At 30.8% G+C, this 22,810-nt stretch overlaps 1 long non-coding RNA gene and 1 pseudogene across 1 annotated transcript; one reads left to right on the plus strand and one right to left on the minus strand.

Moving 5' to 3' along the window:
* Positions 1 to 15,763: 15,763 nt before the first annotated feature.
* On the minus strand, positions 15,764 to 18,427 carry LOC145045498 (protein FAR1-RELATED SEQUENCE 5-like; annotated as a pseudogene).
* A 3,288-nt stretch (positions 18,428 to 21,715) lies between these two features.
* LOC145047219 (uncharacterized) lies at positions 21,716 to 22,425 on the plus strand. Its single transcript, XR_013682161.1, has 3 exons — positions 21,716 to 22,021; positions 22,184 to 22,254; positions 22,339 to 22,425. It is a non-coding gene; the product is annotated as an uncharacterized LOC145047219 (long non-coding RNA).
* The last annotated feature ends 385 nt before the right edge of the window (positions 22,426 to 22,810 follow it).

Raw genomic sequence — 22,810 nt, forward strand, 5'->3', positions numbered from 1 at the left:
TACAAAAGAACACGCACTTTCTGCTACTAGAATAAACCAACACCTTAGAGAATAGGGCGTGTCTTAGAGATTCACTAGACTGATAGGTGTTATGAGAATACTATCTCATGCAGAGATAGTAGAACCACCTCCCCGGAATAGTCCAACACTCGTCTGGTGAAGCCCTATCTCCCCGACCCTGAGGGTTTCCGTTAGAAATATCTCAAGAATCATAAGTGCAGATTCATTTTGCACAAGATTGAGGTAGCCACTCTACAGCAAACAGATACCCATAGACATGCAATCCATCCAATGATCCAGAAAACCTCTGAAAGCCAAACAGTATGAACACGAATCCAAGGACAACCCGAACTTTTAAGAACCAATCTGAAGGACTACAATCCCAGTATGAGAGAGATCGTTTGGAACTTCGGAATGACAATCATGCCAGTGATGATCTCACCATAGAATTACACTATGTTCTAAGTACTGGAAAGCTTTACCCTTCCGAGAGCTTAGGACCATCCAAGATTCTTTACGGAGATTAGTCCAACGCTCGTCAGACCACTACTACTTTCGGAAATTCCACAAGTTTCACCCCAAATCAATCCACCTCTTAGACTTGATAAGTGTTTGCCGAAGTCACTCTTTGTATCCCACTCATCTTGATAGAAACCATTGGGAACCCTAACTTCGTAGACGAACCTGTAGGAATCGCTAACGGCAGGAGACGGAATCCGCATCCCATAAGTGAAGTTTTGTTAGAACGCCAAGCAAAGGCCAGAGTTCACTTGGGAGTGCGAGGACCAACCAAATAGGAAGTACCCTCATTTCATTACTCAGTCATTCATACCTACTTCCTTGCCTAAACCTGAATTTCGGGATGTAATTCCCTCTAACGGGGGATGATGTGACAACCCAAAAATTTCCGTTAGTTTTAACGTCGAAATTAATTACGTCAAAAATTAGTCAAAATTATCCCAAAAATATTTTTGACCGTTGGAATATTTTAAATAATATTCGTCAAGCGAACAAAAAAATTAAGGAAGTATAATTTTAAAATTTGCCGTGATCAATAATAGTTGTGAAAAACCCTGTGCACGGTTGGTGTCAGGTGAACCCCAGTCAGGGCATAAACTCCACCCTATATAAGGGTTGAGTGGGTGTCACTCCCACCCTTTTTTCCCCACCTTAGACTCTCTCTCTCTACAAACGGGTTTTGGACAAAAATCGCCCCTCCGAGCCTCAAATCAGTAAGTAAACCTTCCTAGCTTGTTATCTAACTTATCTAGCTTGCAAATTCGTGACTTAATCATCCAATAACCCTAAGAACATGAGTTTACGGTCTTGGGATCCTCCCAAAACCGTGAACCCCTTGAATGTGGGTTTTAATGCTCAAAAACCCTCCCAAACACTTCTCATGCTTAGCAATGGCTTAGAGGCTTACCCGAAAGAACTTAGAACACCAAAATCGGACCAAATGGGGAGTAAACATGAGTTTATAGTCTAAGGATGTTCTTAGACTGTAAACCCATATGCATGGACCATAAACACTTGTTTAAATGTTAAACTACCCCTCAAACACCTCCAAGGGCTTCCATGAACTTCCTAGAGTGCATAGAGCCTTATTTTCCTTCATTATGTGCACCAAAGCATGAAATTACATGTCACACTTGAGTTTACGACCCAAGAAGGTTCTTGGACCGTAAACACCCATTCTTAGACCATAAACACCCCAAAAGGGTGTTAAAGTGTCGTTGACACTTTGTATGGCTTGGAATTGGACCTAGAACTTCATATGCTTAACCTACAACCACAAAAACACGTGATTTATGGACAAACATGAGTTTACTGGTGTAAACTCATGTGTTTAAGGTAGTAAACTCCCCAAGAACATCTCCTTAGACCGTAAACACCTTTCCAAGGTGTTTAAGTGCCCTAAACACCTTCCTATGCTCCTAAAAGTAACTAGAACCTTACATGCATGATTTAGAACCACCAAACAACAAAAGAAATGGAACAACATGAGTTTACTACCATAAACTCATGTGTTTACGGTCGTAAACTGCTCAAGGAGTATTCATAGGCCGTAAACTCCTTAAATGGCCCACTTTGCAGCCTTAAACCCTTCATAAGCCCTAGAACTGAACCTAGCCTAGTTCCACGAGTGTTATAAGACCTTAATGCATCAAATAACACACCATCCATGAGTTTACGGCCATAAACTCATGGGGACAAGGTCTTAGGTCCGTAAACACTCTAAAGAGTTTACTCTTGAAGAGCAAACCCCCTATCTAGGCCATACGTACCCATAGATGTTACCCGGGACACTCCTAGCACTTAACAAAATGTTTTCCGCACTTTAGGAGGTGTATACATGTTTAATTAGTATTATATTTACTAATTGTATGTAAACATATGTCATCATATGTTAAATAGGTCACTAAGTGTGTTCAAGTCTTTACTTGACACCGAGCACCCAACCGACACCTCCGTTCGATCACCTTACAACAGGTGAGTTCATACCCCTGAATTAACCTTTTAAATGTTTTTACATGCTTTTATGGGGGGAATACAAGTTAAACATGCCAGTTATTATATCAATCACATGTGATTGATAACCCGCATGCACAAGGATTCATTACACTGTCAACTGTTTTACCAAGTATGATAGTGTAAATGGTTTTCTAAAACGTCTTTACGTGTTCAAAGCTTTTCTCAAATTACCATTCGTGCTATATGTTTTATTTCAAACTCTATTACAGCAGCATTTTAAACAAAGGTTTTTTCTACTTTATCAAGGTTAAAATCAAAACTTGTTTATGAATGATTTTCTTAAAGTAAAAAGGTTTTCCAAATATTTCATCAAAGTTTTCTTCCATGTTCTTATACTCCTACTTTGTTAGATACTACTGCTTCGATTATACTTCCTCGTAGTTAATGCTACTACTTTGTTAACACTTATACTTCACAATACGCTTATACTTCACGATACTCTTATACTTCACGATACGCTTTTACTTCACGATACGCTTATACTTCACGATACGCTTATACTTCACGATACTCTTATACTTCACGATACGCTTTTACTTCACGATACGCTTATACTTCACGATACGCTTCTACTTGCTAACACTTATATTTTGTGAAACACTTCTACTTCGTTAAACACTTAAACTTCGTTAAATGCTTCTACTTAGTTAAATGTATGCCTGTGCTTGTATAACTTATATAAATAATGTTTAAAGGACTTAGAAAGGCTAGTTCGCCCTATGGGTATGTGTGGCTGTGCTTCCATCCGAAGGTCGTTTGATCATTAGTTATATATTATGTATATAAGCATAGATATATAGGTTTACATTAGTCAGTTCAGTTGTGAATCTCTATCATTAGTCCAGTATTTCACATCAGACCTCACTACACGAGATACATCTTCAGTACACGGCCTTATCCGTTGTCAGGATAGTAACCAGAGTCTCTTGTAGCGAGAGCGGACATTGTGTGTATAGCTATACAGGATTAACACCCCCGCACCCAGACTGCTAGCTACAGTCCATGGCCTACCAAGCCAAAGGGTGATAAATGTCATATTCATACCGACGCTTGCAGGGCGTCAAGTTCTCTAGTGTTTATCAGTATGGTTACGAGTATCTCGGGGTTACCTTATAATTCATGGCCTTAAGGTAACGGGTTTTAACACTGTATTCACTGTATTTAAACTTTGCTAGACGTATCATCCATTTGATACTGTATGGGGTCTGTGTTCACTGTATTTAGACCTTGCTAGATGTATCATTCATTTGATACTATCTGGGGTTTGTATTCACTGTTTTAGACCTTGCTAGACATATCATTCATTTGATACTGTCTGGGTTCTGTGTCTCCTCTCGTTAGACTGATTCAGGTGCATCGTTCATTCAATACTCTCCTGGAGTCTATGATTTCTTTTGCCTTAGTCAGCAGTCTTCATTGTTGAGGCATATGTTGTTTTCTCTAATATTCTCCTACTTCTTTACAATCAATACCCTATTTTGATAATGATAGTGTTAAGGGAAAAATCACTTTTACAACATAACTCCGTCCAGTCTTGGTAGAAGACCGCTTTTAAATTAGAAAATATAGGATTTTCTGGAAAGGACTCTAATTTACTGTATACTCTAAAACTACTACTTATATAAAGTTATTTGGATAAAATGACACTAAATACTTATGAACTCACCAACATTTGTAAAAATGTTGATACTCATTTTCAAATAAATTGTATTCTCAGGTCAGTGATACACAGGTACATCTCAGGCGCTTTTTGTGAAGACCGTTTAGTACCAAGCTGCATCTACATTATTACTTGTATTATTTTGAAGTTATATGTAATGTAAACTGTGTAAAACTATTACTATTAATGAAATGGTTGTTGTATTTTGATTACTATACTACATATGTTGTGATACTTGACATGACGTCATCCACCCCAGAACGTTTCCGCCGTTCCGGTTTTGTGGTGTGACAGGTTTGCAGTTGATGATGATGTCAAAGTTGTTTGGCGCCACTCCGCATGAGATTTCATAGAAAGCGATAGCATCACTTTTCATTTTATCAAGATCATCTTTAGTTGGACAATTCATTACAAGTTGACCTCCACCTAGTCTAGCTTGAGCACCATCAGCTTGAACAGGAGTAAGGATGGGAACATGGGGTCCCTCTTCCACAGATCTCCACAAATCTATACCAAGTCTTTTCAAATACCTCTCCATTATTTTAGAACAGTGGTGATATTCACTAGCAACAAGTATTGGAGCTCAGTTGGAGCCTCCAACACTGTTGGAAACGTTAAGTGGTAAAGCTTGTGCCATTTCCTTTGTTTTTTTTGTTTTCTTTTTTTTAAGAATGAGCTTCAGTGGTATAGAAGGCTTATCAAAATCAGAGTTTTGTTTAACAAACAACCACTTTGGCTCTGATACCAATTTTTGAGAGAAAAACTTTGGGGGAAACACTTGAACAAACGTTAGTACAAGATTATAGTTGCGGAATAAGTTAATCTCAAATGATCATAAAATCTCAACAATAATAAGAAGTTAGATTGTTAGATAGTTTGTTAAGGAATTAAAAGTGCTGAAAAGTAAAGGAAACGTAAATGAAAAGTTATATCAAGTATACACCAAACTGATTTGTAACAATGTTTGCACTCATACACAAGTTAGTATATGAGATCAGTTTAAAGTGAAGAGGATCCTCGATGATGATTAGTAAGAAAGAGATATGAGAAAGTGATCATTATATTTCAGAGAGAAAGATCAAAAGATCGTAGTGAAGAATTGATAAGAGGTGTTTGATACAAGAAGATGAGCACTATATTTATAGAGCCTCCAAAAGTTACATTCTAAATAAACAAATAATAACCGACTGACTAATATGGCAATGCAATGTCCATTGGATAAAGAAAGGCTATAACACTAAGTCAGAGAAAGTAACATAATCTTCATGTTGCTAGAGAGATTGCAGTTCACTTCTTGAGACTGTGGTAGACACTTCATTGCGGTAAGGATAGAGTTGATTGCGGTAGCAGAGTGATAGTTATGATAGACAGATAATGATTGTGGATCGCCAAGTTTAAGATGGTCACTTTTTGTTCTAACAACTAGTATATATTTGAACTTTCCAGAGTGTCATTGAGGACAGTCAAATTATATAATGTATATTTTGTCAATGGTTACAAGTTTCAGGTGCCAATATCGAGAAAAAATAAAATGGTAGTGACTTTGTTCCATTTACCATTTTTGTATCTTGGATAGTTCATATACGATCATTTTGATTTCTGGACACACAAAAAAAAAATCCAATATATTTAAATCTTTGGTGTGTAGTAAAAATTTAAGTTTGGACAATAATCAATGTTATTAAATCCTATTAAGAATAACAAAAATGTAAATATCAAATAACTTTAGAAACTTATGAAATATGTATTTTAAATATAATAAAATAACTCAATGTAAAACAAGTTAATTATATTAGCAAATAGAATTTTGTATTCACATGATGTTCGACTAAAAGGTAATGGATAGAATTAATATTTGCTTTCTAGGTGGGTTTTTTTTCTTATATATTTTCTGCATATTTAGGTAAACATGATTGTGATATATTGTATTCTTCGAAGATAAACAATTATAAGGAGATGTGAGTTTTCTTTGTGTATTTTTGGTATTCTCACACTCTTTTTTCTGATTTATGAATTTGGTATTGACTACCTAAGAAAGCTTGTTGTCTCTGTGTGTGATAATATCTGTTACTTTCATTTAACTAAATCTTACGATGACAATCATCTATGAAATAGACATAGAATTAACTTTTAGTTATTCATCAATTTTAAAGGACACATGGTTATACGTGTTTTGAAGGTTCCTGTATGTTATATATATATATATATATATATATATATATATATATATATATATATATATATATATATATATATATATATATATATATATATATATATATATATATATATATATATATATATATATATATGGTGAGGTTCAATAGAGAACCATAATTAACAAGAAACCAAGGAACCAATCGTGACTATCGGAAATCATAACGATCAACGGCCAAGAAAATAGATGTACACTTTTACATTGGACGCACACACACCGGATTATACCAATAAATCCACCCTTTACAAAAAAAAACCGACAATTTTTTTTCGTTTAAATTTTTTTAGACCATGTTTTTTATCAAAAAAAAAAAAAAAAAAAAAAAAAACGAATATACAGTTGTTCACGATTTTTCGTCATCTTTCCATAGAGATCCATGATGATTTATAAAAAAACTAACTTCTTTTTTCGAAAAAAATCCACTTCATTTTCTTTAATGAAAAAAGTTAAGGTCTATTTTTTAAAGAAAAAAAATTAATAAATATATCAAAATTCATATTTTTTGTACTTTTTAAACATAGATTCATATTCATATTAAAAAAAAAAAAAAAAAAAAAAAAAAAAAAAAAAAAAAAAACATATTTCAGTTCAGATTTACATTGTGAACTTGTTCAGATTCATATTGTAAACCTGTTCAGATTCAAATTGTGAACCTCCTCAGATTCACGGTGTGAATCTGAACTGATCGGAGTTTTTTCACATTGTGAAATGTTAAAATTTGAAATATTTACAATTTAGATTCACAATATGAATCTACACTGATCGAGGTTTTTTTTTTTTTCTTTTTTTGTGAACCTTCTCAGATTCACAATGTGAATCTAAACTGTTCGATATTTTTCATATGGTGAACGTTAAAAATTGAAATATTTACCGTTTAGATTCACAGTGTCAATCTACACTGTTCGAGTTTTTTATTTATTTTTATTTTTTTTATTTTTTTTTTGAATCGGTGTTGATGTTTATTAATAGAATACAAAAAATTAATATTTTTGGTATAATTAGTTTCTTTTTATAAAAAAAAACTTAAATATTGGAAAAAATAAGAAAATTAAGTAGGTTTTTTACGAAAAGAATTGTTTTTTATATATAATCATAGATCTCTATGGAAAGAGGATGAAAAATCGTGAAGAACGGTATATTCGGATTCTTTTTTCGATAAAAAACATGGCCTAAAAAAATATTTAAATGAAAAAAGGAAGTGGGTTTTGTCATAATCCGGTACATATGCGTCAATTATAAAAATTTACAACTCTTCTTTTTGCCATTGATCGCTTTATATTCCGACGCTTTGGATTAGTTCCTTGGTTCCTTAAATAATAATGGGTCTCTATTGAACTTTTCCATATATATATATATATATATATATATATATATATATATATATATATATATATATATATATATATATATATATATATATGTAAAGATCAAATATGAACACTAAGAACCATTATTTTTTGTTTATATTTTTTAAAATAATAAATGGCATGTTGTAAATAAACATTAATCTTATCCCACTTTCATAAACAAACATTTGCATTTACTTTTCACATCTTAGATTTTTTCATTTACAAAAAATTCATAAACTCCCTTCCCTATCTTCTTCTACTATTGACAACATCCAATCGCTGTCGATGTTCGCCCCACCAACTCCGAGGACACTATGTTCTCTGGCGGCATTACCTTCTTCGACGGCTTCATGTTCTCCGACAACTTCACCTTCTTTGATTTATAGTCATAGATCTACGACTCTACCTTCTCCGACGATGTTAGCTTTTTTGGGGAGTTGACACTCGTCATCTCCACCTCCATTCTCTGATTTACTATCTTCTGCTCCAACGACTTTTTCTACCTTTGCTCCCTTCTCCTGTATCGTAACCATATAGCCAAGGAAAACACAGATCAAATGAGATCTGATGATTCAACACTACTGAACAACCACATTCATCACCACTAAAACTTTGCCATAACTGTCGATTTCAGCCTGTTTCTGTGACAACCCAAAATTTCAATTCTAAATCAAACCATTTCAATCCAATAGTAGTAGAGCAGTTACAGTGAAAATTCAAACTTTTGGAATAAGTTTGGCAGTTTTAGGGTTTTACACCAAAATGGGGTATTAGGAGAGTGGTTGCACTAGGATTTTGTGCAACACTGTAAATTCCATTATCCTAGAATCATTAGAATCCATTCTGAGATTAGAAATATTTTCTGCCAAAAATCTCAGGACTATAAATAGAATTCTGAACCAAATTGGTTCATTAGTTGAATTCCATTTAGAGAAAAGCCCATTTCTCTCTCACGGATCTTCGGGTTTTCATCCCAGATTGTGAGTCTACTTCCCTAGATGTGTTTTAATACTTGTTATATGCTTAATAACATTATTTACATGTCCAAAACACAAGATTCGGGAGTTTATCGCCCAAGAACGTTCTTGGGGAGTAAACTCCAAAATCAAGCCTAAAGGCCACCTAGTCCCATTTCCGTGTTAGGCATCTAACTAAGGACTTTATGTATGAACATTAGAGGTTAGAAACACTTCAAAATCATAAAGTTCTAGGAGTTTACGGCCAAGAAAAGCTCTTGGGCCGTAAACCCCTTTTTGAAGGGCTAAAAGTGCTCTAATGACCCCAAAGGCTTGGACTCTATTTTTGGCAATTACCTTAATGTGTTTAGGACCTAGGAAACATGAGAAAAGCACAAGTATTGAAGAGTTTACGGCCAAGAATGGTTCTTGGGCCGTAAACTCCCATAAAGGGGTCAAATGACACCCTAAACACTTCCTAAGGCCAAGGGACAATTTTGACAAGTACCTAGATGAGTTATGGACTAGCTAAAACATTTAGAACCCCATGTTTGAGGGAGTTTACGACCCAAGATGTTCTATGGCCGTAAACTCCAAGAAATGGTACCAAATGGTGCCATAAACTCTCCCAAAGCCATGTACAAAAGCCTAGAATTGTTCCTAGTTATTATAGGGACTTGATAGCACCATAATCACCCTCCCAAGGGAGTTTACGGCCGTAAACTCCAAGGGAAAAGGGTCTTTGGGCCGTAAACTCCCCAAAGGAGTCAATATGGTGCCCAAACACTTGTATATGCCTTGAAACAATTCCCACTAAGGTTGTAGTAATTGAAAGTATCATCCCAAGCCTTGGTTGGGAGTTTACGGCCAGGAACTTACTTCCTTGGGCCGTAAACTCTAATGAATATGATCTTTTGACCTTAAACTCACATTAGGGGCATTGCACTCCTTTGTTGCAACCCTTTAGCCTCCTAGCACTTGACCAAAAGTGTTATCCTCGCGCTTAAATGTTATTACTTGTATAATTAGTGTTATAATCACTAATTATTTATATACATATGTTTTCATATGTAATTAGGATCATTGTGTGTGTCTAAGTCTCCACTTGACACCAAGCACTTGTCCAATCCTTCCGTACGATAACAGTCCGTTCAATTCCAGTCACTTACCGCAGGTGAGTTCATACCCCTTAACTAATGTTTTAAACTCTTTTTAAATGTTTTATGGGGGGGATACAAGTAGAATCATGCTACTTATTATGTCAATCACATGTGATTAGCAAGTAGGATTATATTACTTATTACATCAATCACATGTGATTAATATACAGCAATCAAATGATTTGGCTACTCATTAGCCGTTTTACCAAACAGTTTCTTTCAAATGACTTTTTATAACATTTTATATGTTTTAAACTCCTTTTTACACTGTACAGCTTACTCCGTACATTTCCTTTCAAACTTATTTACAACCGTGTTTCAAACAAATGTTTCCTTATACTTAAACTGTTTTATTAAACTTATGCCTTCAAATTGTTTTATAGATTGACACCAAGTCAATCTTTTCTTAAAATAATACTTATATTTCAAATGTCTTACAAATCTTATTTATGCTTTTATATTATAAATTGCATGCCTCTATATGTATACTTATATAAGAAATGTTTAAAAGACTTAGGAAGGCTATCCACCCTATTTCCTTTTCGCGCCTTGAGATGTGGTCTGGTGGGATTTTGGGTATTCGTCCGAAGGTCGTTTAAATATTAGTTATATATATCATGTACACATATATAGTCATAAAAGGTCCTTCCAGTTCATCCTATGCCCTTGGGTAGCAAGGGTATACATCCATGTCCATACGTACACTTAGATTACTAGAAAGCTACCATATGGGTAGTTCAGGAAGATACTAGAACCATTACTAGAACACGATATCATTCAATGAGTCAGTTCATTCATGAGTCAATACTTTCTAGAACTTTTCAGTACATTACATATACAGCTATACTAGGACGAGAACATATACAACTATACTAGAATGATTACATTACTATACTTGCTAGATAGAGAGAACACACATTACAGCTAGCACACGTAGAACATTACAGTACACTACTGTACTATTACATGATCGCTCTTACTTGAGTACAATTACATGATCACACTTACATATACATAGAACAGACGTCATTAGGTGCTATAGCACGGAACCAGTTCAGGATCTAACTATACTGATGAATCACACCACAATTGTGATAGTTATATCGAGTATACATGATCATTCGGTAATGTGGATGCTCACGGCTTGCGTTCATGCAGGGGTCGTGGGTAGGTCCCAAAATCCCTTTGATAGGGGAGCGTATAGTCTGGGATCTAGACATCACATTATACCTTAACCCTCAAATAAGGCAGTTGAGTACCGATGTAGTTATTTTTATTAAATACTACAGTACTTGGAAGTATTACCCTAGATTTAAGGTAATAAGTACGGTTGTAGTTGGACACTACACCATAGTACTACATTGATTTTCCATTACATATTTTTAGTGATAACCTCACTTAAACATTATTGTACAAACTATATTTTTGAATAATGATAGTTATACTTTGGAAAATACATCCTCTTACAAGAGACACACACATTCAAAACAGTTAGGTCTTGGTAGAAGACTACATTCAGAACAGTTAGGTCTTGGTAGAAGACTACATTCAGAACAATTAGGTCTTGGTAGAAGACTCCTTTTGTTATTAATAGGAATCATAGGGATTCTAGGGTTTTTCAAACACTTACAGTTCATATACACTTTCAATACTTTTAAGTACATATACTTACATTTTCTCACATACAAATTAAGACACTAAATACTTATGATCTCACCAGCTTTAAAGTTGATACTCGCTTTCAAAATTACTTGTATCCTCAGGTCATCATAGACAGGTACCGATGCAAGGAGAAAGGAAGATGGAGCTTGTTCAAGACTTATCTTTCATTTTGATTTATGCTTTAGTGTTTATCAAAATTTGACAGAACACATTTGTATAATAATTATATTATTAATGCAATGGATGATGTTGTTGCTTGTTTACTACTTTACATTGTTTTTGATATTATACATGACGTCCTCCGCCCCAGAACGTTTCCGTCGTTCCTGGTTTTGGGGTGTGACAGTTTCCGACTCTAGATTCGCCGTCGTCGTCGAACCTCAACAGATTGATGCTCTACCACCATTTGAGACTGTTGTTACCTGCACCACTGCTACATATAATTATTGTCTCCAGTGAGTTGAAAACATCGGTATTGATATAGATCTATCTGAACATCGCAATTTAAATTATTTCAAGCTGGACGTTTATTGTATTGAGGTGATAAAGAGATTTGAGTATAATTTTTGATGTTTATGTATTTGTTTGTGCTAATGTTGAAATGTTGACAGGAAGGTGCAACTGTGGTACTCCAGGCATTTTGAGATATTGGAGTAATGAAGTTCCGATTGTGATTTGACTGAAATCACCTTCACAAAATTTATGACAAGAGCTCTCTGGTGATAGATGCTCGATAAATGCAAAATATGGGCGTTTGTAATGTTGTGATTTTTTTCCTTTAATTGAATATCATTATTTTAATTTGCTTCAATCAAGATGCTAATTGCTCTAGAGATGCTCTAATTGCTAGTTGTCATATTATTCCTTTTACATTTTATCAAGTACGTGAGATCATATCATAACATCCTATATTATAAAGGAAACATTTTTTCTTTTACCACATATATTTGAAACTCCCAGCTATTCATATTTCCATTTAATATACTTAATTTATTAACTTAAATATGTTTTTAGTTGTAAACATTATCATATATGAAAGACTTTGTGACTTATCAATACGATATACTTAATTGATTAATTTTTATATGTTGTTAAATAAATAACCTACATTAATATATCAAATAAGCATAAAAAAAATTCTTTCACCACATCCACTTGAAACTCCGAACGCTTCATATTTCCATTTAATATACTTAATGTATTAACTAAAATATGTTTTTAGTTGTAAACATTATCATATATGGAAGACTTTGTGATTTATCAATATGATATACTTAATTTGTTAATCTCAATAGATTGTTAAATAAACAACCTACATTAATATATCAAATAAGCATAAAAATTTAGTGTAAAATTTAAAACCTAAAGTAAAATATTAAATAATGTTAAAAAAAAATTCAATATATACATTTTTAACATAGTTAAAATGAAAAAATTAAATATAATAAATATAAAAGAATTTAAATCGATGAATTGAATTAACTAAAAACTGTCTGGAAACTATATTTTATAATAATTAAAATTCAATTAAGTTGTTTTTAAATAAATTTATCTTAAAAATAGTTAAAAATAATAAAAACTTAGAAATTAAGTTATTTTAGATTACAAACAGTTGTTAGTAACTTAAATAATCATCATCATGAAATTAAAACACCATCAACTTTTTTTTTTTAATTAATAAATTGTAACATTAGTAAATTAAAATAGTTGACAAATATAATTAATGTTATACCCACGTAAAACATGAGTAGAGACTATTGAATGATTTGATTTTAATAAACGTTATTTTATTTATTGTTCAAATTAATTATAATTTTATATAAACTAAATGAAATAATTATTATTTCATACTTAATATAAATGATATAAATATTTTCAATAACACCAGATTTCTAAAAGTTTTAATTTTATTCTGCACAACGCGTGAATATTCGTCTAGATTACATTTAATGGCTGCCATATTAAGTTTTTAATAGAATATTTGAATTATATTTCTTTTTTAAAACTATATCTATTTTCAAAATAACACGTCATTATATTTTTTACTATTTTCTATTGGTTATTTTTTTTCATTTATCAGCTTTTTATGTAGCAATTCCCCATAAGTCATCATTTGTAATTTTAGTTTACAACCTTTTACTTATATAAAAGCATCAAATCAAATCCTTACCTACCAAACTTTTATGTCCACATATATTTTTTTAGTTTATTAAAAATCTACAAAAACTATAATTTTGTTAAAAAAACTATCGGGTATATAATTTTTAATTGTATCATAAACAAATCAAACTAAGACTTTTTGTATTTTTATGATTAAAAAAATTAATAATACTATTGACATTAAACTTATTTCGAGTCTCATATTTATTTTATTTAGGTGACGGTTGATGTGGCATCATTATTTTTTTATAATATATTATTTCAATCTTTTATATATTATGATAATTTATTGGAATATTAACAACAAATATATTTCAATCTTTTATATATATATATATATATATATATATATATATATATATATATATATATATATATATATATATATATATATATATATATATATATATATATATATATATATATATATTTAATTTTTTTAGTTAATTCAAGTTCCGAAAATAATATTTAAAAAAAGAATTTTTGGATTTTTCCATTTATTTTGCATTTTAAAATTATTTTTAGATTTGGTCTCACGGTGTCACAAAATTAGCATGGTCTCAAATGAACTTGAACATATATATATATATATATATATATATATATATATATATATATATATATATATATATATATATATATATATATATTTCCAATATATTTGATCGTTAAAATAGGAATGTTAAAATAAAAATTTTCTATATTTTAATAGGAATTGAGATTAAGTTTTTAATAGATATTTAATTTAATATATAAAAGATTAAAGAATATTTGATCGTTAGAATAAGAATGTTAAAATTCACATTTTAACACATAAAAAGATTGAATGGTTAATTATTAATAGGAATTGATATTAAATTTTTAATAGATTATTTTACATATTCTTATTTTAACATTTTTAGTTTAACTACAAAATATATTGGAAATATATGTAACTGATATATATATATATATATATATATATATATATATATATATATATATATATATATATATATATATATATATATATATATATATATATATATATATATATATATATATATGGGAAAAGTGAATATATATAACAGCCCCATACAAGCTTAGGTGTGGAACCAAATACCACGTCGTTTTGAGGTTGATTTGCCAATACCCTATTTTCCTACGAAATTCACAGTACTCAATTGACGTAGCTTCTCAGTTCAACTTTCAAGATCTTCCTTTATTATTCTATCTTCATATTTAATCGCAATGTCATGATCATCTTTTCCTTTTCGTAATCGCAAGTTAATAATCTTCTGTATTGTTTTTCTAATTGCATATATGAAACCGAAGTCATATACACATTATAACTCATTCAATTCTGAGCATATTTGAGTTCTTCTTTGATTATCCCTTTTGACTTCGACATATATCTTTATTCAATTATCACTTTATTTACTAACCAAATCATCAAGTAATTAAAAATCACAGTGGCACTTGGCATCATGCTAATTAACGGGGAAACAATATTACACTCAATTAGTGGAGTCCAACTAAGATGCGATCAAAATTAAAAGATTACACACAATTACTTCATGCCATTATAAAATAATAGCTTGTAATTTCACTTTTAAGATGTTGAGTGAGTTCTTATAAGTACTTGTTTTCGGCAGTATGTGCAATTTATTAGTGTTATCAAGTAATTAACTTGTAATTTCTTTCTCTTTCGTTCTTTTTTTTTTAATTTGACAGGATTTCTATTGTTTCCAATCTGTCTTCTCTTTGAAAAATCATTACAGGTAATTAATGGCATTCTGTTCATCCTTTTGTTTAAATTTTAGTGCTTATCTTTTGTCTCATGAGTACTACATACTTTTGCTCATTATTATTTAAAACAGGAAGAAACATAAAATTGTTTCTCTCAACCATTCCAAAATAGGTTCGAGAACTAAAAAAACTCTCCATCACTATTTTTTCTTTTCCAAAAACTAACAACTATCCATTATTCCAAAATCATATTCCAAAAAACAAAACAGAAGATAAGCACATATTTTTTCCATAAAACTTCTTCCCACAGCATCCAAGAAAATAGCAACCATTCGTCACTGTTTTTCTTGTAACGATGCATCCACCTGGAACAAATTAATATAATTTTCAAAAAAAGATAATCATAAAAATGTAAATTAATATTATAACTACCTTTCTTTTTGAACAACTAGTGGCATAATGACCCAATCCCTGACAGTAAGAACATGTTCGTTTTTTCGACATTTCTAGAGAAGACTTGATTCTACTTGCATTTTTCGGACGACCTTTCATATTAGTTGGACCAAGAGGATCTCGGACAGATATCTGAGGCATCATATTTATTTCTGAAAGTCCCACAGAATAACCTTGCGATGAATTTTCAAATGCTACTGGTTTTTCCTGAATCGTTAGATCATCTAAAAGCTTTATTAATACGTTATTAACTTTTTCTATCTTTAAAGGGGAGAATTTCGCTTGTTCAATTACTTTGGTAAAGTTGGAACGAACACACCATAAAGTGTATGCACTAACCCCATTATCATTGTTCATTTCTTCAAGTCCAATACTATTATTACCCACTTTGTACCTAACATTAAGTGTCCATCGAGGTAAAATATAGTGACTCGGAAGTGTTTCAACATGCCTCTTCTTCATTACATATAGGCAATGTTTGCATAAAATTCCATATATCTCATACTTAGCACAAGAACATATAACATTCATTTGACTAACCAAACGGAAGCTAACAATTCTCCAATATTTTTTATCAATATTCATTTGCCCAACTCGATATGTTATTTCTTCTGTACTTTTGTTTAGAGTCTCATGAGTTAAATTGTTATTGGCTTCCATCTATTCTTTTTTAAAAATCTCAAAAATGTTTCTAGTATAGCACTCACCTGCTTTTGCTTCAATTGGATGCACAGAAGAAAGAACTGCTCTTGAGTTCATTGTCTTGAAGTCCTCATCTTCTTCGGCTTCCCTTCGAGACTTAACTGCTTTGTCATATTGTATTACGAATTCATTCAACATGGTGCTCGAATTGACAAATCCATCAAAAAAGGAATTAATACTCTCACTTCGTCCACTGGTTGTCATACCAGCCAAGAAAATATCTTTAAGAAAGGCTTTAGCCCAATGTATCCGTTGTCTATACATTTGACTTATCCAACAATTATTTTCCAAATTATACTTAATACGTATAACTTCCCATTTGCTTTCAAACTCTTCAATGGTGTCACTATTCACCCAATCTTTATATGATTCCTGAAAATCACTATAATGGGTAACAAATGGTCGAAGGTGATCAGACTCATGCTTTTTAATATGCCAGTCACAAAAGCGGTGCCGAGTGTTTGGAAACACTTTCTTTATCGCAGTACCCATAGCTTTATCCTGATCTGTAATAATTGCCTTCGGATACTTGGTAAACATACATTTTAAAAAATTCTCAAATAACCACTCAAATGTTTCTTCCTTTTCATTTTCTAGCAATGCTCCACCAAAAAGTATAGATTGCACATGATGATTAACCCCTACAAAGGGAGCAAATGGCATCTTGTACTTGTTTGTCATATAAGTAACATCAAACACAACAACATCTCTAAACTTAGTATATGCGTCTCTTGATCTTCCATCAGCCGAAAAGATATTCCGAGGACACCCATCATCACACAAGTCTACGACAAAATAATGGTCATTATCCAATAATGCTTTATCTTGGAAATGCTTTATAAGTCCATAAAACTCCTTTCCCTTATATTGTTTTCGTTGTTCGGATAAGACATCAACACATTGCTTTGACGTAACATCAACTTCATCTAAAGGTTTCAATGCATTAATAGCCTTTTTAATATGACATGGATTCAACCCCGATTGACCAAGTTCCACCATAAGAGATTTACATTCCATTGTACGGTGGAACTTCCCATGAGATCTATGCTTCATTACCTTTGTTGGTGTCATGCTTAAGTCATGATTGTGTGTGTCATTAAACTTGTCAACAATCCATTTCCCATCCTTTTGTTTTGAAATGAGAATCATTGCTTTGCATCCAGTTCTTACCTCTCTACGACGTTTTATTGTCTTTCCACTTGAATTATTACCTTTCAATTGTTTGAAACCTTCTTTGTTGCATGCATATATCCTCCGATAATGCTCATTTGTTGACTTGTTCTTAAATTTCCAATGTTTTCGTGTACCAAAACCATGTAAAAATGAATAGTCATTATAAAATGTATATGCATCGTTGGGTGTATCGAAAACCTTTCCAATAATACATGTATCATTATTTTCACCTTCATCACATCCAAGATGCACACCATCATCATTTATTTGCTCGGATTCAGATGTTGCTTCCAATTAACCATTTGCATCAATATCTTCATCTATTTGTGTTTCAAACGAATGATCTGCTACTTGTTTTTCTAAATCCATGATGGTATTAGTGTTAATATCTTCGGGTATACTTGTTTCAGAGGGTCGATCTGATACTTGGAGTTCTACCAACATGTGTAAGTATCTGTAAAGTGCCAAAGTATGTAGTACTCATGAGAAAAAAGATAAGCACTAAAATTTAAACAAAAGGATGAACATAATGCCATTAATTACCTGTAATGATTTTTCAAAGAGAAGACAGATTGGAAACAATAGAAATCCTGTCAAATTAAAAGAAAAAAAAAAACGAAAGAGAAAGAAATTACAAGTTAATTACTTGATAACACCAATAAATTGCACATACTGTCGAAAACAAGTACTTATAAGAACTCACTCAACATCTTAAAAGTGGAATTACAAGCTATTGTTTTATAATGGCATGAAATAATTGTGTGTAATCTTTTAATTTTGATCGCATCTTAGTTTGGACTCCACTAATTGAGTATAACATTGTTTCCCCATTGATTAGCATGATGCCAAGTGCCACTTTGATTTTTAATTACTTGATGATTTGGTTAGTAAATAAAGTGATATTGAATAAACATATATGTCGATGTCAAAAGGGACAATCAAAGAAGAACTCAAAAATGAATGCGTTCATATAGATTTCGTTATATGTAAATAATATTAAATAAGTGAGGCAAAAAAATTTAATACTGCTCAAAATTGAATGCGTTATGCTGTGTATATGACTTCGGTTTCATATATGCAATTAGAAAAACAATAAAGAAGATTATTACCTTGCGATTACGAAAAGGAGAAGATGATCATGACATTGCGATTAAATATGAAGATAGAATAATAAAGGAAGATCTTGAAAGTTCAACTGAGAAGCTACGTCAATTGGGTACTGTGAATTTCGTAGGAAAATAGGGTATTGGCAAATCAACCTCAAAACGACGTGGTATTTGGTTTCACACCTAAGCTTGTATGGGGCTGTTATATATATTCACTTTTCCATATATATATATATATATATATATATATATATATATATATATATATATATATATATATATATATATATATATATATATCAATTGATCACTTGAATAATATAAGCATTAATTTAATTCCATATATATTAAGTTGTGATATTTGGTTTTTGTTTTGAATTGAATAAATTAAGCTGTGAATTTCCTTTTTAAATTGTAAATTGACTATATAAGTTATATATATTAAGTTGTGATATTTGGTTTTGTGATGAATTGAATGAATTAAGCTTTGAATTTCTTTTTAGATAAGTTTCAACACCGTCATATTTTCCATCTCTTTCTTTCTGACCTCTAGTGAAACATGGCATGTATGTTGTCTTTTTTTCTTCTGTTAAGCTGTGAAGTTAATATTTTAATATTTCATTTATTGTTTATTTTTTTTAATCATAGTTTTTTCTGTTGTTATGTTGTGGATCCATGCTTTTTTTCTTATTTGTTATAATATATGCATCGAAATTTTATTCTCGAATAATGTGAATTTATTTATTTTTAAGTTGTGAATTATGATTTTTAATATTTCAACTATTGTTCAGTTCGTTTTAACTGTGAATGAGTGAATTGATATGGTTTTAAGTAGTGAATACTATGAAAGAGACTCCTAAAATATTTTTTTGTTTCTTTTTTTTTTTCTGTTAAAGTGTGAATTTGATGTTTTAATCTCTGATTTGTCGTATAGTTTTTTTAATCTTAGTTTTAACTCCTTTTTATTTGTGAATGTTTAATTTTTTTTAATTAAACTTTGAATTTATTATACTAGTTTGTAAATTTTCTATATTAAATTTTGTATTAATTGTAATAACTGTTTTAAGTTCATAATATAGATGTAAATATTACTTTTTGCGTATTAAAATGTGAATTTAGTGTACTAAACTGTGATTTTTGTGTTTTAAACTATGAATTGATTGCATTAAGCTCTTAATTTTCTTTATGAACTACGAATTGAATGCATTAAGCTTTGAATTTTATGTTTGAACTGTAAATTGACTAGATTAAGTTGTTAATTATGTGTATGAAAGTATGAAGTTACTTGTATGAAGCTATGAATTTTATGTATAAACTTTGAATCGACTATATAAGGAGTGTTATGTTGAAAATATGATTGTAGATGCATACTTTTTGTGTATTAAACTTTGAATTTTGTAAACTAAACTGTGATTGTTTTGTTTTAAAGTATGAATTGACTGCATTAAACTGTAAATTTTCTTTTTAGACTATGAATTAACTACATTATGTTGTAGATTTTGTGTATTAAATTATGAGTTGATTATATTAAGTTGTGAAAGAATTGACATTAAGTTGTTATTATTTTATATTTTTTTTGGTTACTTTTGAAATAATGTAAATTTTATTCACGGTTTAATATATCGAATTCACAATTTAAAATATGAATGATTTATGTATAATTTTTTTTGTTAATTTTCTTCTGAATATATATATATATATATATATATATATATATATATATATATATATATTTGTTGTATAAGTATGTAAGAATACATTAGTTTTAATAATAGTTTTGAATTAAATTCAAAACGAGTAAAATAAATGGTTTTATTAGACTGTGAATGTAATATTTAAGTTATTAATGCATGATTTATTTACAGATCTGATTTTGAAATAAATCATGATTGTGATGCTGGTACGGTTGGTTGGTGACAACATATAGTGGTGGTAGTAGTAGAGTTTGACTTTTTGATTTTTTTGAGTTTGTGAATTAATGTAAAATGTTTTGTATTAAGTTGTGAATTTTGTGAATTAAACTATAAATGGATGGTATAAATTGTAATTTATATAAGTTTGTTGTTCAAATATGAGAGCATATAAGAATGAAAATATTATACTGCAAAAATTACAATTTTGCTATTTTTGTATCAATTCACACGTTTAATAAGAATATCATGTAAATATTTACTAACTAATTGGGGGTTCTTAGGGTTCTTAATCTTTTTTGTTTCTCATTTGAATATATATATATATATATATATATATATATATATATATATATATATATATATATATATATATATATATATATATATAACATAAAGGAACCTTCAAAACACGTATAACCATGTGTACCTTGAAAATTGATGAATAACTAAAAGTTAAGCCTATGTCTATTTAATAGTTGATTGTCGTCGAAAGATTAAGTTAAATGAAAGTAACATATATTATACAGGGTAAGGTTAAATAGAAAACTATAATTAACCAATGAACAAATCCTTTTTTATAACATTTAGAGCTTGGTATATATATATATATATATATATATATATATATATATATATATATATATATATATATATATATATATATATATGTATATATATATATATATATAGAGAGAGAGAGAGAGAGAGAGAGCTAGGTTCAGGTGTTTAAAGTAATTATTGTGTTATTGTATGGTTGACTGTGGACCAATCATAGTTTAAAAAATAAATAAATAATCAAACAAATAAATATGGGTAATTTACTAATTTGATAAATAATTTCTACAAATACACTATAATTATGGTAATCTCTTTACTGGCTTTATCCTTTTTTAAAACAATCAACATCAAATGTATTTTATCTCATTCAGAATTAGGATGATCCTCCCTAACGGCCTAACCTAGCTCCAAAAAAGATGAAGTGTAGGACGACAAGTGGTAGGAGGAAAGGAGCGGCGATTTCAATCTTTTCTGGTGAGTGCTTCATCATCTTCGCTATTTTCCCCTTCTTCAACCTAGCCGGAGACGCCTTCAACATCCTTCTCATCTCTTATTAGTTCCTTCTATCTTCTCTTCAGATCTATCGTCCATTTTCCCCTTTAACCCTAAACCCATTCGCTCTCGATCAAACCCTAATTCTCCATTTGTCCCCTCTGGGACTTCAACGTCGACACAACTTCTCTATCAGGTAAGTTTTTTTTTCCTAGGAATTGCCAAATTGGTCTCTCAATGATTCGATTCTAGTATTTTCAAACTAAAATCTTTAGTTTGTTTTAACCTATTGATTGTGGTTGTTTGTAGACATAATGTACAACTGTTTATTGTTTTAATCGAGCATTTAAATTGACAGCTTTTGGTGGGGTCGACAACATGATTTCAACAAGATTTGTTCTCCCTGGGATGAAAAAACTATCAACTGGGGTTAAATTTGCATCTCTTGTAGTATTGTTAGTTAGTTGTGGTATAACATTTGTTTCAATTTTGAATTTTTATCTGCTTTTGCAGCTGATACCACAAATCTTCATATGCACATACCCTTTACAATTTTGTTTCACGAGAGAGGTGTGGAGCAAGCTTGGTCGTATGTAACAGGTTTGTTTCTATATATGTTCTTGATTTATTCAAGACAAGTAAATTATAAGCTTTTGAATGGTGGTACAATTATTAATATGATGTGTAGGTGTGTGAGCACCAGGTGTTTGACGATTTGTCTGAGAGAAATAATTTATTTTTCGTATAGTGTCAGATTCTTTTTTTAGATTATTGCTTTCTGTTTCAGGATACAATATCCCTGTACATTTTTTAGTAATGCTTAGATCTTTTAGTTTCAAATATTATTATTTACTGCTGGTTAGTTTTAGAGGAATCAAGTAAAGAGCAAGTCGGAAGAACTTAATCATATTTGCACTGCTACAGATGGTGGTGACTTCCGATTCTATGGGAATTAAATCTTGATATTTCCTTTATGATTTGTGTA

The sequence above is a fragment of the Lactuca saligna genome, chromosome 5 (genome assembly GCF_052625555.1).
Source record: "Lactuca saligna cultivar CGN05327 chromosome 5, ASM5262555v1, whole genome shotgun sequence".
Taxonomy (NCBI): domain Eukaryota; kingdom Viridiplantae; phylum Streptophyta; class Magnoliopsida; order Asterales; family Asteraceae; genus Lactuca; species Lactuca saligna.